At 48.3% G+C, this 16,077-nt stretch overlaps 1 protein-coding gene across 2 annotated transcripts in view; it reads left to right on the top strand.

The window, feature by feature from the left end:
* The window catches only part of LOC114858988 (cadherin-4-like), a 170,627-nt gene that overhangs the window by 17,560 nt on the left and 136,990 nt on the right, over positions 1–16,077 (top strand). The window lies entirely within an intron of this gene.

Raw genomic sequence — 16,077 nt, 5'->3', positions numbered from 1 at the left:
TTCAGGCCATCCATTTATTCTGTCTAAAGGCTCATTTATTCTATCCGAGGGCTATGTTGTGAAAAACATCCCTGATGATGATCGTAATACCTGCTGGGTTAAGACGTTGGAATGATCTTTCATGTCCCGTGAGGGGTGTCAGCATGACCTATTCTGTGACCCTGGGGGGTCAGCGCTGCCTGTTGGAGCCATGAGATTCATTTTACATCGCTGTCTTAAGGCCGTCTTAACCTCTGTGATGAACTCATTCATCACCGTTACACAACTTTAAATGCTTTTGACGCTGTGGGGTGATCAATATTAGAGAATCAGATCTGAATGAAACTATTTCAGTTTTTTTTTCAGACATTAGGCTGTTTTTAAATGACAGTAAAAATCCTGGTTGGATGAACATCTGCCCACATTTGCATCGTGCTGGTAAGTTTTACCTTTTACTGTTTCCACCAAGTGCTTTTCTGTGAGTTTGTGACGATTAGACACAGGTGTTGTGACCTTCAGGACATCGGATCCCCTCCGTGTCAGAGGACACCTGTTAGCAGAGAGCTCTTAAATGTTAGATTTAAGTGTTACTCATGCTAATAGATTTGCTCTTTTCCCTGCAAAACGGGGGTTGAAGAAATCCTCGACATAAAAATATTCCTAAGTGGAAAAGAGCTCGAGGGAGACGAGATATAAAAAGGTGTGTTTTGCTTTTGGAAATATCAGCGTAATTAGAAGTAGCATATCATTTACAAATCAGGTCTGACATTTCGGATTCTGGTGGGTAATAATGGAGAATTGTATTTCACTCGCGTGATGAGAGGAACGTCGTCCTGATTGGAGGGGGGCCGAGGCGTTCGACTCAGCCCTTTTCCCAGGTGTCACACTGAATGTTACTCTCCAATGTGCACACATCCCAGCTTTCATGTCATGTCTGTGGTGTATATTTCCTCCATTTCCAGCTGCTCTCGGTCTTATTTTTTGCAAATTTCTAGCAGTCTTTGGATGTTTTTGATGTGTGTCAGGTGGATGATCCAATTGGCTGTCCATGATCAGCCAGTTGGATCAGATCCAGATTAAAATCACTGATCAAAAACTATTAATATTTATCATGGGAACTTTCCACCTAATAATTATTGAAGTTTTTGTGATCGCTCATGCCTAATTCTGCTCGTAATGCTTGGCACGTCTGCACTTTCCAGCAAGTTGACTCTAACGTCCCTTTAATTCGGTTCTGGGCATTTTACAGGACGCCGGACTGTTAAGCGAGTGAACTTCGAAGCATGTGTTCCAGTCCTATCACTTCATCTGTGATCCAGTTAGGCTGTGGCATGTTACTAAGAGATGTGTCCCAGATAGAGCATAAAACATCAACGCAACGCAGCCGCGCCACATCTCTCCAAGGCATACATGGAGACAGAGCAGAGCAGGCAGCCTTTACTTGTAAACACTTAGTCAACCAAAGCAAGGGGCGACGCTGGAGCGGAGCATCATGGGAATTTTCTCAGTCGTTGCGAAGCCTTTAAAGACTCTTTGTTTCCCGTTTCTAAAATATTAACTTCATAATGCAGTAGACCGGCTCCCCATCTGTGGCTGATGTGCTAATTGATGGTGGGCCGTGATTCAAGTGGAGCAGCTCGACATGACTGTGATGCATCTTCCCCAGCCCCCACAAAAATGCACCTCTGTTGCAGTGAGATAATAAATAAGCCGACCCCCTGCAGTCTGTAAGTAATAAATACACATTACCCACAATTACTTTTGTGCTTTATAACCACAGTTGGTTAACGGTATGCTGGGTCTCACCATGCTGTTTTATTATAATTTATGATGGCCTCTTATAGCACCACTGCGGAGAACCAGCAGTTATATATCTACTAGAGACTGAGCTGAGGGAGGCGCCGTCCAACAGACAAATCTTACCTTGATACGGATCACACTTGTTTGGCGGCTGATGATGAACGTCCTCTGATTGTAGGTTGTGACAGTTTCCGCTCAGGATGAATCTGCGGATAAAACAATGAGTGAAAGCTACAGGCCTTGGTTTGTTCTCCATTAGGCCCGTTGACGTCCACACGCTCGCAGCTCTCGACTAATTTGCAGCGACAGCTAAAATTGAGCCTGCAAATTCCGTTTAGCTGAAGCTCGCCCGGCAACGCCGAATACGCTCCCGAGTCGTGATAGGCAATTTCTGAGGAAGCAGCCTTATCTGCCTCTCCTCCCCCTTCCTCGCAGGAGAGGAGAAAAGAGGACAGGAGATGAGAGCAGTGAGTGGAGGTAGATCTGCGTAGTGTGATCTGAGGTAGCTGTCTGCCAGAGTTTGCTGCTTTGTCCTGCAGAGCCTGAAGCCTCAGATCAACACTGGAAACATCTTTTTAGGTGCATGCACAAATTCAGGTCAGCGATGTACAACAAACGCGGTGCTATTGTGCTATTTCTATTTGCAATGCCTTAATTTGATAATGTGTATCATGTAATCTAGTTCCAGTTTGTGCTCATTTGTGTTCAACTCCCTGCAAATGTACCTTTAATCTTATTGTCTTGCTCAGGAGAAAAAGGGGGAAAAAAAAAGAGGCCGCCCACGCGAACGGCTGAAATAAGCATCTGTCACAGTTTGTTGCCTAACAGTTAGTGAAACCGCTCCTATCATGTCTGTGTGTGTGGTTGGAGGAGCGCGCTGAGGCGTCCCAGCCTAATTCAGATCCGTGTTCGGTGTGTTTGAGTGAGAGCGTACTCTGTGACCCGCGATGCAACAAGCTCAGAATAGATCATTCGCCCTCTAACACAGACGGTGCCGTGTGACGGGTGAAAACCATCGGCGGCAGTTGAGGTCGGACGCGGCCGCGTACGCGCTTTTGTTCCTGCTTCGTATTAACGTCAGCCGATACTGATTCATGGCCCGACCTGAGCACTGTCTTTCTCATTTTCTCCTATTTTTCTCCGAGTTCAAACTCAGCCGGCAAATTGTTGCATTTTGAGTTAGTGGCATTGAAAATAGCAGCGTGAACGTGACCCTGTGCCTTCACGCGCTTCTCTGCAGGAGAGAGATGGAGCTGCAGCATCAGCTTCATGCCCAGAGCTCCAGCAATTTGACTTCTCTCCATATGCAGTTTATCTTTATGTTTATCATTTCATCATGTGATCATCTTAAACCGCTTCAAACTGTCCTTCATCACCGTAAATCACATGACTGATTTTTGACCTATGGACTCCCCTAATAAAACCCTCTCAGTACGCAGCTGTGGAGAGATTTATAATGACACACATTCAAAAAGCCTCGTGGAGACAAGAGACAAGAGGAAGCAGATGATGCTGACTGCTCTGTGTTGACTGAGGCGTTTCAGAGAAATGGATTATCTCTTTAGTTGTGAGCAGAGGATCAAAAAGAAGAAAAATGCCGAAAGGGCACCGCGATCTATCCATCTATTTATCTGTCTTCCTTCCCTGTCTCTGGCGTCCCACGTGTGCCACCTCGTTCTTTTTTCGACCATTCACTGCTTCTCCGTGTCCGACTACTCTGATTGCTTCCCTGCTCTTTTATCTCTCCATCGTGATCCTTTTCTTCTTTGCTTCCCCGTCTCCTGGGTTCCTGTCTCATCTTGTGGGCTCCTGGCCATCTTTGTCTACCAGCTTTTTAGTCCTCCCTCATCCCGCCTTCCTTTCTCCTCCTTTCTCGCCAAGCTGGTCCAGGTGGGATGCGGGATCAGTTTTGTTTTGATGTGGTGACTCCACCGGTCTCTGTGGCATTGACCCTGTCAGGCAAGTTATGGATTTTTCCAAGAAAATCTAAAAAAAAAAGAAAAGGCAGCTAGACACCTTCCAGTCAATGAAGCTACAATGTGAGGGCCATACATTACGGCAGATAATTAGCCTAGAAGGGATCCCACAACACGGTTAATTGCAATCAGAAAAAACGAAAAACGTAGACCAGTGAAACCACCGGAGAAGGCGCAAAGGAGATCTGAATCAATTCTGTGTGTGTGTGTGTGTGTGTGTGTGTGTGTGTGTGTGTGTGTGTGTGTGAGATTGAATGACATCGGCATACGAAGCAGCTTTGATGTTTCTGTCAACACCCGAGTCGGATATTTCCTCAAGAGTGCCTTTGTAAGCTTCAGTCAGTCAGCTCTCACTCATCCTCCCTACGACCTGACATGGTGAAAAAGTTTGAAGCGAGACCAGCATTAGGAGAACGGAGAGAGAGGAGAGAGAGAGCGGTCATTAATACTAAGGGAATTGATCTGGCTGGGTCTCGGCGGGTTTGCCTGTCTGCCTGTGATTGTTGTGTGCTCATTATCCATCTCTGCTCCAGGTAATTACTGGCTTGTTTTGATCAGAAAGCTTTTAATTAGTTGCTCATTAGCATTGTTTAATTAAACTCACCCCATGCCTTTATAATGCAGGAGTGTTCTTTTCTCACTTCATCACTTGCTGGTAGGGGTTACGGTGCAACTGAGGGAAGAAGGCTGGGCAGGAGTACGTTTATGCAGCATTTGCATTTAGTCAAGTCAGTTGCATCGATGCATCGATGCATCAATGCATCCGTGCATCCGTTGCGTCATGTTCAAAATGAACCACGCATCAAAAAGAAGCGCGCGCGCAGAAACTTTTTTCCACCGGGCCGAAAGTGCTGTCGGACAGTCACACAATGAGGAGCCGAGGTGCCACCGGGGGCTCAAGGGACTGAGAGACAGGCAGAGCGAGATGAAGTGGGAGGAAGTGGAAGGCAAACTTCGGTGCCCAATGTGAAATGCTACAGTATGTGAGAGGCGTTTGAATGGCTGAGCCGCACAGTTGAGTAGCTGGACATGTCGCAGACAGGACAGCGAGAAGAATGCCAAATGGCCCAGAAAGACTGATGCTTCGCTCCTTTTGTCCGTCTTCCTCCTTTTCTTCCTCCTTCCCCCCATTGTCACCGGCTCTGTCCATGTCTATTTCTGGGCTCTCACTCTATTCTTGTTCTTTATATTTCTTCATGTCGCCGTGCATCTTTCACGCTGCCTTATTCATGAATTCTCCTACATATTCAGCTCTCTATCTGAGCCTCTGTCTTCTCTCCTTTCCCACCGAGCAATAGCTGACGCTCCCGTCTTCCAGCCGAGCGGTTTACACCAACGCGCGCGCGTGAGCGGGTCCGTTTCGCTGCACGCGCGGGTGTTTATTTTGCACGTTGGGCCGAGCAGCGAGTGGACAGTGTTCGTTTTGTTTTCTTAGCACGTCCCGGCGGAGTGTGACAGTGAACAAAGTGTCAGTGTGTGAGGGTGAAATGGAAGCCAGCCCCGAGTGTCACAGCGCGCCCCAGATCTGACAGCCTGGCGCCCGGCGCCGGGGACGGCGGCTCGGTGCCTGCTGAAACCCACCAGGCCTCACAGGACACGAGGGGGAGTCCGGTCCGCGCGTGAGGACAGTGGGTGGACAGGGTCCACTTAGTCTGTCGGCGGTGAGGAAAACTGGAGCCACCAACCTTTTTTTTTTAACGTCACCTAATGGTGACTTCTTTGTTTGCAGACACTTTAACATAAAATTTTAAAAGGATTCATCCGGTCGTAAAACATCGGCTCCGACTGACCTCCGAAGCGGCGAAAGCAGCAAACAAACAACAGCAGTGCTCCATCTTTAGCCGTGAGCCTGCGCTGAACACGCATGCTACGATGGTAATGCATTGAATTATGTAGCATTATGTCTCACGTCCTTAGCTCTGCGATGATCTCCCATGCAGCAGCTGCCTTTTCTCCCCCTTTCCTCCTCTCCTTATAGTGCATTTATATACATTAAGCTGCCATCTCCTCGCAGCTGAATTAAATCTCTGCGCAATCCCATCACTCATCGCTCTCCTCTTCTGTATCTTCCTGCAGCTCAATTCCCAGCGGTGGTTACCACTTCCGCAGCAGAGTTTGTCTCTGTAGGGGAAAAAAGGCAGAGAGCCATCAGCCGTGCGAATGCTAACAGAGCGCCGAGGGGGGTTTCTTTTTGCAGCGGTACACAGTGATGATTTAGACAGCCAGATTTGTGAAGGGGAAGACCCACCAGGCCATTAGGGAGGATGGGGAAGGTGCAGGAAGGAGCCCACTAGGCATTGTGGGTGAAGGAGCCGACTGTACTCGAGGATCCTCATTGAGCAGAGTGGGGAAAACTGCAGCAAGCCTCATGCAAACGTACATGTATAGGTACACACACACACACACACACACACACACACACACACACACACACACACACGCCACCATCCTTCCACAAACACAGTCGCACAGTCAGGATGCCCAGTTTATCTGCTGCCTCACTGGGTTTAATGGAGAGCCAACACACTGCCTCCTACAAACTGGGATCCACAGAGGAAGGAAGCGAGAGCTCAGGAAGAAGTCTGCAGGAGCTGGAGCAGGTGGACAAAAAAAAATCAATGTTTTTATTGGTGTGTTTGAAAGAGGGGAGCGCACGTGGGACGTGGAGATGTGGCCGACCTTCAAGTGCCCGGGCGCCTCGCTTTTCATGCGCAGAGCAGATTACCGAGTGATTTTCAGTGGGAAAAATGAGCTCACTGATGCATTGCGCTAATTTCATTTAATGTTTAAAGAAATGAGAAGAGCGGGTCCACAGAGTTGCCACGGGCAACGTGGGGGTGGGGGTGGGGGGTGGGGGGTATGTGGGACATGGTGTAGTCAGCAGTTTGCATTGAATGAAGCGGGAGGGAGAAATAACCTGGGAGCCATTAATCCATTACCTTTTTAGTTTTACTCATTTCATCTGCGTCTTTATGCCTCTCTCTCTCTCTCTCTCTCTCTCTCTCTCTTATCGAACACCGACAAGATCCGGACGAGTGATACACTTAAGTCAGTGGGTTCCTGTTGTTCATCAGCATGTGCGCGTGTGCTCGTACAGGGCTTTTCCTGCACTATCAGCACAGCTGTTGCGGCTGTGGCAGAGATGCTTCTCAGCGATTTCTGCAACGCGAAGAGTTAAAATGGCCGCTCTCTTGACTTGCACTAATCCTATTACTCAAAGAGCGCTGCTCTTAGAGGGAACCAACCTCACATTTATTGGAAATCCTTTGCCGTTATAAAGCCTTTTAGCCTCTGGCTAGGCTATTGCTCTCGTAAATCTAGTTCCTGGCCTTTGGGGGCGATTGCGTAACGTTTGTGTTATTGTAATGTTACCGATACATTATTGACAGAATCCAGCTGTCTTATAAATGTTGTACTTGCAGTTTGTAGGTTTACACTGTCACTAATGCGGAAGCAGCCAAAAGTTGGACGGAAAGAAAGCCGGGAAGCGAGCAGCGCCGGCCGTAATGCTCCTAATTTCCTCCTCAGCTGATCTCTAAATGCTTGTGCTTTGTCACTGCCACTGCAGTGCAGAATAAATTCACTCTTTCACCTCCCCGTGCCCCCCCCCGCTCCCTAATTCATCTCATTTCCGCCTTGCGGCCGGTTCAGTCCCCACCTCCTTCCAGGGCTGGCTCCTCCAGCGTCGGGCCGGCGCTGGCGGCTGCTCCGTATTCCGGGGCCGTCGCGTCTCCGCTGGAGAGTGATTGTGCCGGTGGCAGGGAGGTCAATTGGAAGAAATTGCGTTGCAGCCACCGTGGAGCTGAGGCGAGAGGGAACAAACTGGATATTAGCCCAATCCATGTAGGCTAGCGTGTTTACACCATCTATCGCCCACCCCCACCCAGCACGGCCACCACCCTCAACACACACACACACACACACACACACACTCATGCACTTGACTGTAGTCTGTGGGGTGACTGTACACCCACGCGCCACCACATTACCACCCATTTGTGCAAATCCACATTTACATGTCTGGATGCACTCGTATGACAAAACACAGATTGTCTTTGGAGGAGGCAGTCTTGCTCCGTGACTTTTGCAGCGTGTCCCTGCAGCCTCGTTAGCCGGGCCAGTAGAGTTTTACACACAGCTCAAGGTACCCGCGTGTTGGCTTTTAGCCCAGGATTAAAGTGTGTACATTTCACTTTATGGGGCTAAAAACACCTCCTGTTGCCCGCTCACGTTCTTCACCAAGGGAGAGGACAATGTTTTTCAAAGTGTTCTGGATGCTGTCCTGCGTCCTCCATCTGATGTTGTCGGGCGGCTTAGAAACAGAATTGGCCACATTGAGGGTTTATCCTGCGTGGTTAGAAACTGGAAATGCTGATGGCTGCATTAAAACCTTTTTTTACTTATGAATGAGTTGAAAAGGCTATTTTATTATTACTACTGTAGAGTATGTGCCTCCACATGCCTCCAAACAATCTTATGTGAAACCAAAACTATCTGCACTTCATTTCACTGGGGTTTCCAGCTTTTCACGAGGCCCGGTAGTAAAAAATAAAGGCGCTGTTTGACTCCTGAAACCTACCTATTCCATTTTTCTTCCTTTTTGCCTTTTGGAAAAGTGTTGCTCTGCCAAACGTAGATGCACCAGTTTAGCAATGTGCTCACTGTTCACTTTGTTCCGAGCTCTGGGTCAAACCGGGAGGTTGGCGCACAAAAGGAAAAGAGACACAAAATAAAAACAGAGATCTGTCTGCAGTAAAGCATTTTCCAATCAAATGAACAGGCAGGTAGTGTGTCTGTTCCCCTTCCGTCCTACTGTATATGTACAGTGACCCCCACGCAGCCTGTGCCACAGGGCAGAAAGGCACCCTGCCCTCCATCGCACATAGGGCTGCTTGTGAGCCTCGTATACTAATGGACGTTGGCAATGGCAATTTCCGGTTGAGACCTTTTGTTGTTGTGATGAGTAATTAACAAAGGCTACAAAGATGTTGGTGTGAATATTTAATAGTGACAAAGCGGGGGAGTGAGCAGACAGTGTTAAAGCTACAACTCATGTATAATTCATACGCGCTGACAGTGATTGGACTATCTTGCCTCGTCTCTCTTTCGCTGTTTTAATGCAGCGACCCCCCCCTCCTCCATATCCCTTGTATAGAGGAGAATCTAGCATGGAGTGGCACTTCATATCTTGTTAGGCGATTTATTCATGGTAATGAAGGGTTTTAATGTACTGTACAGCACGGGGCTGGGGCTCTGGCTGTAACACGCTCAGGAGTGATCTGAGCGATGGATTACACGAGCGCTGGCTTTAATTTGGATTCAATTTACACGGCCGCCGTCGCAGGGTGGGACGTGACCCCCGGCGCCTGTCCACGTCGGCTCCTTTACAGCCGAGCCCGACAGAGTCTGTGTTGGAGTGTGTGTCAGGACCAGACAGCCCACTATTCCTCTCAGAATTTGCCAGGTATCGGAGTGTGTCTCCCTCCCGTCAACCCCTCCTTTTTCCATTACTCGCGCTGACTGGCTGTTTGCCGTGGCTCTCTTATCTCCTTGCCCTCGTCATCCAGTTCTCTCTCGGCCCGGGTTTGCCAATACAGTCCCTCGTCTCTACAACTCCTCACCTCCGCGGCACACTTCTTCACACGGGTTTGCGAGCTCATTCACGCGTACACCCACACACACACACACACACACACACACACACACACACACACACACCTTTGGTTGATCTCTTCTCCCCGTTGGCCCTCCCACACTTTGGAGAACAACCCAGGCATTTGTTGTGTAAAACAGCTCATCGCAGGGCAGCGTCGCCCACGGTCCAGAGCCCGGGTTCTACTTGATTTGTTTCCACCTGGCTGCTCACACTTATCCAAACGCGCATGCAGCAGACGGAGCAAGATGGATGGAGTGATTACAAAGGAACACACGGTTTGACATTTATTAGTTGCTTTTTTAGTTCTGATATTTTCTCATTTCCTTGCAGCATTGAGTCTGTTTTTTTTCTTACAGTTGAAATTGATTGCCTTGTTAGTCGGCATCTCCCTTTGACTCACACACATACTCTCTCACTCTCTCTTTTTGTCCCCAGCCAGTTGGTGGGAGTAAATAACTATTGATTTGGGCCTGCTGAAGCTTGCTAGCTGAACCGCTATTGTGCTAACTGCCCGCTTCGTCTCCTGTTCTTTGTCTTTGCCCGGTTTAACTCGCTTTCATGTTAGACCTTACAGGAAGGTCAGTTTTATAAAAGTTTCTTTGGAAGCGTTTATAAACTTCTGCTGTGTCAAATTTATTAATGCAAGTGTGTTTAATCATAAGCACCCTCTGCTGAACAAAAAAGAAAAAAAAATCTCCTGCAAATTTTTGTCACAAGAGTCATAAAAATTAAATGATTTGTTGTCTAAATGTTGGCCTTTCCTCCACATACCAACATTTCTTACGTCCAAAAATGTCTGTTACTCTTTACTCTTTACGCATCCGACAATGATGTGCCAGCAGTTCAGAGTAGTGCACATCCAAAAATTGTTTGTGCAAAGCAAAGACCCGGTGCTGATTGCTTTTCATGAATGCAGAATTAAAGCACATCCCCCTTTACAGTAAAAAAAAAGCAATGCATTTGTTTAAGTCCACCTCCGATGAGACGATCCCTTATCCTGACAACATGCAGATGTCTGTGCAGCGGCTTTATGGTGAGTGTGCTGATGTGCTTAATGTGCTCATTAAATTAACGACGGCGACACATGTGTTTCTTCTCATTCTGCCCACATGAGGCGGAGTCGTAATTCAATCTGCAGCCTCCCTGGTTAGCCACATGTTCTAATGCCTGCACCAGACCTTGATGCAGTCTGACACCGCTGTGCTGAAGAAGATACAATCTGAATAAAGGATGTGGTGTGTGTGTGTGTGTGTGTGTGTGTGTGTGTGTGTGTGTGTGTGTGTGTGTGTGTGTGTGTGTGTGTGTGTGTGTGTGTGTGTGTGTGTGTGGTGTGGGGGGGGGGGAATAAAAGAAGGTTGGGGACTGGGCAACATTTGGCCTCTTTAACACACTTGGGAAATTTTGTTAGCCAGAGAGAACCCAGCTTCATTAGAGCTTTCATTTCATTTTTAATCAGGCAGTCCAGTGAGGTGGGAGAGCCACAGTAAAATACCAGTTATTAATAGAGACACACACTGTCCACCAGGATCTAGATATCTCACTGTGGGGACGAAAACCCAGCCAAGAAAACAAGAAGCAATTACGTCTTTCTATGACGTTTCAAATGTTTTTTCTTTCTTTTCATTTCTCTAATTTCTCAAGTCGAAACAAATTAACCTGAAGCCGACAAATGTAAATGGGTGACGTTTTAAATGCCCAGCTTGAAAGGGTGAGTCATCCTTGTTATGGTGTCATCCCTGTCACCTTTGCTTAAGCGCAGGCACAAGACAAATCTGTGTGTGTGTGTGTGTGTGTGTGTGTGTGTGTGTGTGTGTGTGTGTGTGTGTGTGTGTGTGTGTGTGTGTGTGTGTGTGTGTGTGTGTGTGTGTGTGTGTGTGTCGCTGAGACTAGCACAGGTGTCTCAGCGACACACAAGCGTTTGGAACAAGGAGACGATGGGATCAGCAGGTCACTCCCAGATTCCTTTTAGTGGAGACATCATCTCTAAAAACTGTGTCAGGTAAAAATTGAGTCACAATTAAATCACACACATTAAAACCTTGGGCAAAGGAGGTAATTGTTGCGGTTCAGCATTTCAAACCCACCTCTGTTCCCTTCGCCTCCCCTCTCTCTGCTCAGTAGATTCACCATAGCACTGTCGGAGGAAGGAATAAATGGAAGTGACACCTCATGTATCCTTCTGGATTCCTTTAAGTGACCTCGGGCCAAATTCCCTATGTATCAGCACCTCCGCTGCTCTGTTGCCTGTCACAGCATGGAAACGGCTGCACTGTGAGGCTGTTTGAATCCTTTGTGCTGCTCAAAGGAACTCAGAAAAGCCATCATCCACACATACATATCATTGTAGATGTTTTGTGCACAGGGAAGGTGTCAGAGCTCTGACCCTCACGTTTATTACTATACATCCCTTCCTTTCACCAACATAGAACGCAGCTTGTGTGTGTCACAGTATACTAAGCAAAGAGAAATATAAAATGCATGTGTGCAGATACAGCGAAACTAATGGAAGATTCAGGGTGGATGGGAGTGGAGCGTGTGCGCCTCCGTCTGCGGGTTCAGCGGTTCAGCACATGCCTTAGCGACGCTCCCTGCCCGGTCGCCGGCGCTCCCCCGATGCACAAACACCAGCGTATTTCACCCACGAGCGCGGGCTAGCGCGCTTAGCCTCGGCGCCGCCTCGGATCAACAACATTAATGCTCTCCAAATATTAGTTTTCCCCCTCATTACCGAGCTGGGTGCTCTCCGCCTGAACCCACAGCGAGTCCTCGAGGACGGAGACAGTAGGATGTGTGTTTGTGTCTGCATCAAGCCAATTACGCCGCGCCGCCGCCGCCGGTTCCCTTTAGCTTGAAGAAACTATTTTGCGCCCGCGCGTTCGCTGCTATTCCTTCCTTGCAGACACAAATAACACAGCATTGATCCTGATTAATTCGCACGCATTGTTTGTGCAGCAGGATACGAATGTATTTAGACAAAAGCCATGACAGTTGCGCTAAAGAGTTGCGTCTCACTAAGCCTAAGTGGCGGAATAGTAAATAGAGAACGTGAGGGGAGCTGTGCATCATGAAATCCCCATCTGCTGTAAAGTGGGGCGCTGACACTTTCAATCTGTTCGGCTTCGCCTTTTCTGTTTTTTTGCTGTTCCTCCCTCTCTCCTTTCCCTCCTCTCCATTATTGCTCTTATCCTTGATCTTCCCTCTGTGGCTGCTTTTGTTTCTCTCGGGTGAAACCTCTGTGGTCCGCCTCGTACATTAATCACACATCTATCTCAGTGACAAGGCCTTGGCTCCAACTGCACAATGTAGATGTTCGTCTTTAAAATGGGCGTAATGTATTGAAGAACTTTTTGCGTGGAGACCTGGTGGAAGCCACGGAACACTTGTGACTGTTACTAGTTACTCTGTGGGGGGTCAGCGCTCCTGCAGGGATCATGGGAACTGGTTTGTACTGTGTGGATGTGCTGGGGAAGCCGTCGTGACCACTTTCCCCCTGGGGGCACAGGGACAAGTAGGATTGTTTTGTGCACTTGAAAGGTTACTGTCTTTAGTCTATTCCCATGCTTGGAAGCACTGTGAAACTTGATGATTTCACATTACACAGTACCACACGATGTGGTTTTAGTTTCAGCTATGTTTAGAAAGAAACCGCTTGGTACAACAGTAAGAGTGGACGCTGTGACATGACTTGCATTTACAGCGAGCACTTCCACTGTGGGAGCGCTGAGTGTAATCTGCGTTTGTGGGAAAATACTTCCCTTTGTCTCCCATGCATGAGAAATTCATTTACATAACAGTCGCTTGGAGCTCAGCCGAGTCAAGCAAACATTACCTTAGATCTAATACTGGAAGTGTGAGTTACTGTAGCAGGTGACCTGTTTACATTTTTTTTGTTAGACCCATTTAAATGTAGTTCAAGAACACGTCCCTGTTACCTGTAAAACGCCCTAACCTCGTGACTGCTGCTACATCAGCTGTGGTGCTTTTTTCTCTGAGTGCCACTAATCCAGCTGCACACGAGAGTCTGGTTAGTCAAGAGCCTTCTCTGAAGCTGGAGTGAGGAATGAGCCTGTTGGAGAGAAAGAATGAGAAACTGGGGGACTGCAAGTGAAAGAGGGAGTGGAAGGGGACTAAAAGGGTCACAGAGGCCGCTGTGCACTGCTCAACCACTTATTCATTTTCTCCCATTTCTGTGTGTGTGTGTGTGTGTGTGTGTGTGTGTGTGTGTGTGTGTGTGTGTGTGTGTGTGTGTGTGTGTGTGTGTGTGTGTGTGTGCGTGCGTGCACCTGCTGCTTTTATGAGGTCAGAGGCAGAATCATTTTTCTTTGCTTTAGACGTATGAGAATATGTATATATGAATCTCTCCGTTATTGTATACATCACCTGAAGTGCGAGGTCCAGTGCAGCAGCGCTGACTTCACCGCCTCAGCGGTTTGGAGCATTTGGCCCAAAGCGGGCGATGAGAAAATTTCAGGCGCCGCTGCGTCAAAAGCGAAGCGTCCTCACGCTTTTCAAACAGCACCCCCTGGCTTAGGGTGTAGACGGGGGAGCGAGGTTAGGGGGGAGGCAGGAGGGCCGGGTGTGAACCGGGGCACCTTTTGCACGTCATAGTTAGACGTGCATTTATAGCCTCCGATGTGCGTTGAGGTGCGTCTCACACATGCGCCGTCCCTCTGACAACGCGCCCTCGGGGGAACGCTGGCTTCCCAGGAGACTTCAGCAGTAAATGATGGCTGTGGAGCGGGAGGGGGCGGGAAGATGAGACGGGGAGCGCACAGGAGACGCAAATGAAGTATGAAGGGCTGAGCATGGCCACATGGCTCCCGCCAACATCCCCCCCCCAGCTCCACCTGCCTCAGGGGCTCAGAGGGGAAAAAGCTGGAAAAAGGACAAACAGCAGCTCCTCGTCTTCGGCGTTCTTATTCTAATTACGCCATCATCCTCCTTTCCTCTGTTTTCGGCTTCTCACCCCGATGTGCCTGACACTCTGCAGAGCCATGGGAAAATCTATTACTCGCGTCTGAACCGGGCTCTTCCTCAGCCTTTCACCCACCTGAGCCCGACCTGGACCGCGTGTGTACAGTAGCACAGCCCTGTCTGAGCTGCACGGTGCTGCCCAGCCTTTTGGTGCACGTGGGCCGCGACAGCAGGAAGTGGATGCCGCTTCAGCTACTTTGTGTGTGGATCAGGGATTTAATGAGGACTGTTTTGGTTGCTTTAGTTCAGGAGCATCTTATGCCTGCTCACATGTTGAACTAGTGCACCGTATTCCTCTTTCCTGTTATTAAAAGTAAAAAAAAACAGTAAGCAAGTGAGGAGTGAAAACCAGAATGCATCCATTACGCTCAACGTGGGCTCACAGTGTTCACGTGTGCTGGGCAGCAGAACTCTGTGAAAAACAAAAGCAAAGCTGAGCAAAAGCTTCATGTGTTGACATCACACATAAATAGAAAATAAATACCAGCATGTTACATTGAATTGGAAAGACATTGTTCATGCCCAGGGAGATAATGATAGGACGTGTGTTTAGTAGTTAGTGTGTTAGTTATTAGCAGTTGTGAGGCTTTTAAAGTTTAAGCCCCTGCCTCCGAGAAGCTCTCCCTGGGTGTGGCTGGATCAGAACCAGAACCACCAGTTGTCTCTTCTCTGGGGCGCTTCCTGTGTCTTTGTGCAAAGACATGACTGAAACAATAAAAGCTCCAGCGGTGTTAATTGTGTTAACTGTTTTGACAGAGCATAATCTTTATTTGTGCGAGCGCAGACTCGCTGACAGCCGATCCAGCTGCGCGCTGTCATCAGTTCCGCGGGAAGAGCCAACGTCTGGTTTCGCCCGGTGCTCTCCCGCGCGCCTCCCCCTCGTCTCCCCCTCACATCTCTCCGTACAGTAAGTGTGAAAGAGGAGGCGGAGAAACCAGACGCGAGAAAAGCGAAGCACACAAACAAACAAAAAGACCCGCTTAGTGTTTGTCAGTCGGATGACGAGTCGTGTCCGGTGGCGTCAGGTGTGCGTGCGTGTCGTCGATACTGTAGCTGTCACTTTGTTTTCATGCTTAATATGCATGGATGACTCCACGTCTGCTGTCGTGCCTCTGTTTTGACATCACTGCAGCAGCGTGGCCCCTGCCTGTCAGAAGAGGCTGCTTTATTTGACCTTTGACCTTTCCTTTTCAGAAAGGAATAACGGAAGCTTATTGGACCCGCCATCTTAATATTATTAGTGTTCCTTCTCGGCAGGGTGTCTGATAGAAAAATGCTTTGAACATCCCAATCATTGCATTTTGTGATTGTGTGCGGGGCGTTTGGAGAAAAGACGCCTACATCTCCTGCTCGGCTCCGCTCCAGACAGCGGGACAAATACATCTCTAATGGGAACAAACATCCCACTGAGGATACGGTACAAACATCAAACAGCTCCCCGCACTTTGAACTAAATCCAGGTCCACCTAAACTGTCCGTCTGCGCTAACGACACAAGTCAAAAAAATGAAATTCGCCGACGGTGGGAGCTGTGACACAGCGAGTGAGTAACGCGACGTATTTTTCAAGAGGTGCGAAATAAGGCTCTGTTTACGTTAAAGAAACATTAACCAAATGCCACATCTGGAGACGAGCCTTGGCTGAGTCACACGTTGATCTTCTTTTATTGCATCCGGTGCTCATTGCGTGTGTG

This window comes from Betta splendens, chromosome 7 (assembly GCF_900634795.4).
Source record: "Betta splendens chromosome 7, fBetSpl5.4, whole genome shotgun sequence".
Classification (NCBI taxonomy): Eukaryota; Metazoa; Chordata; class Actinopteri; order Anabantiformes; family Osphronemidae; genus Betta; species Betta splendens.
This window is presented reverse-complemented; position numbering and strand designations above follow the sequence as displayed.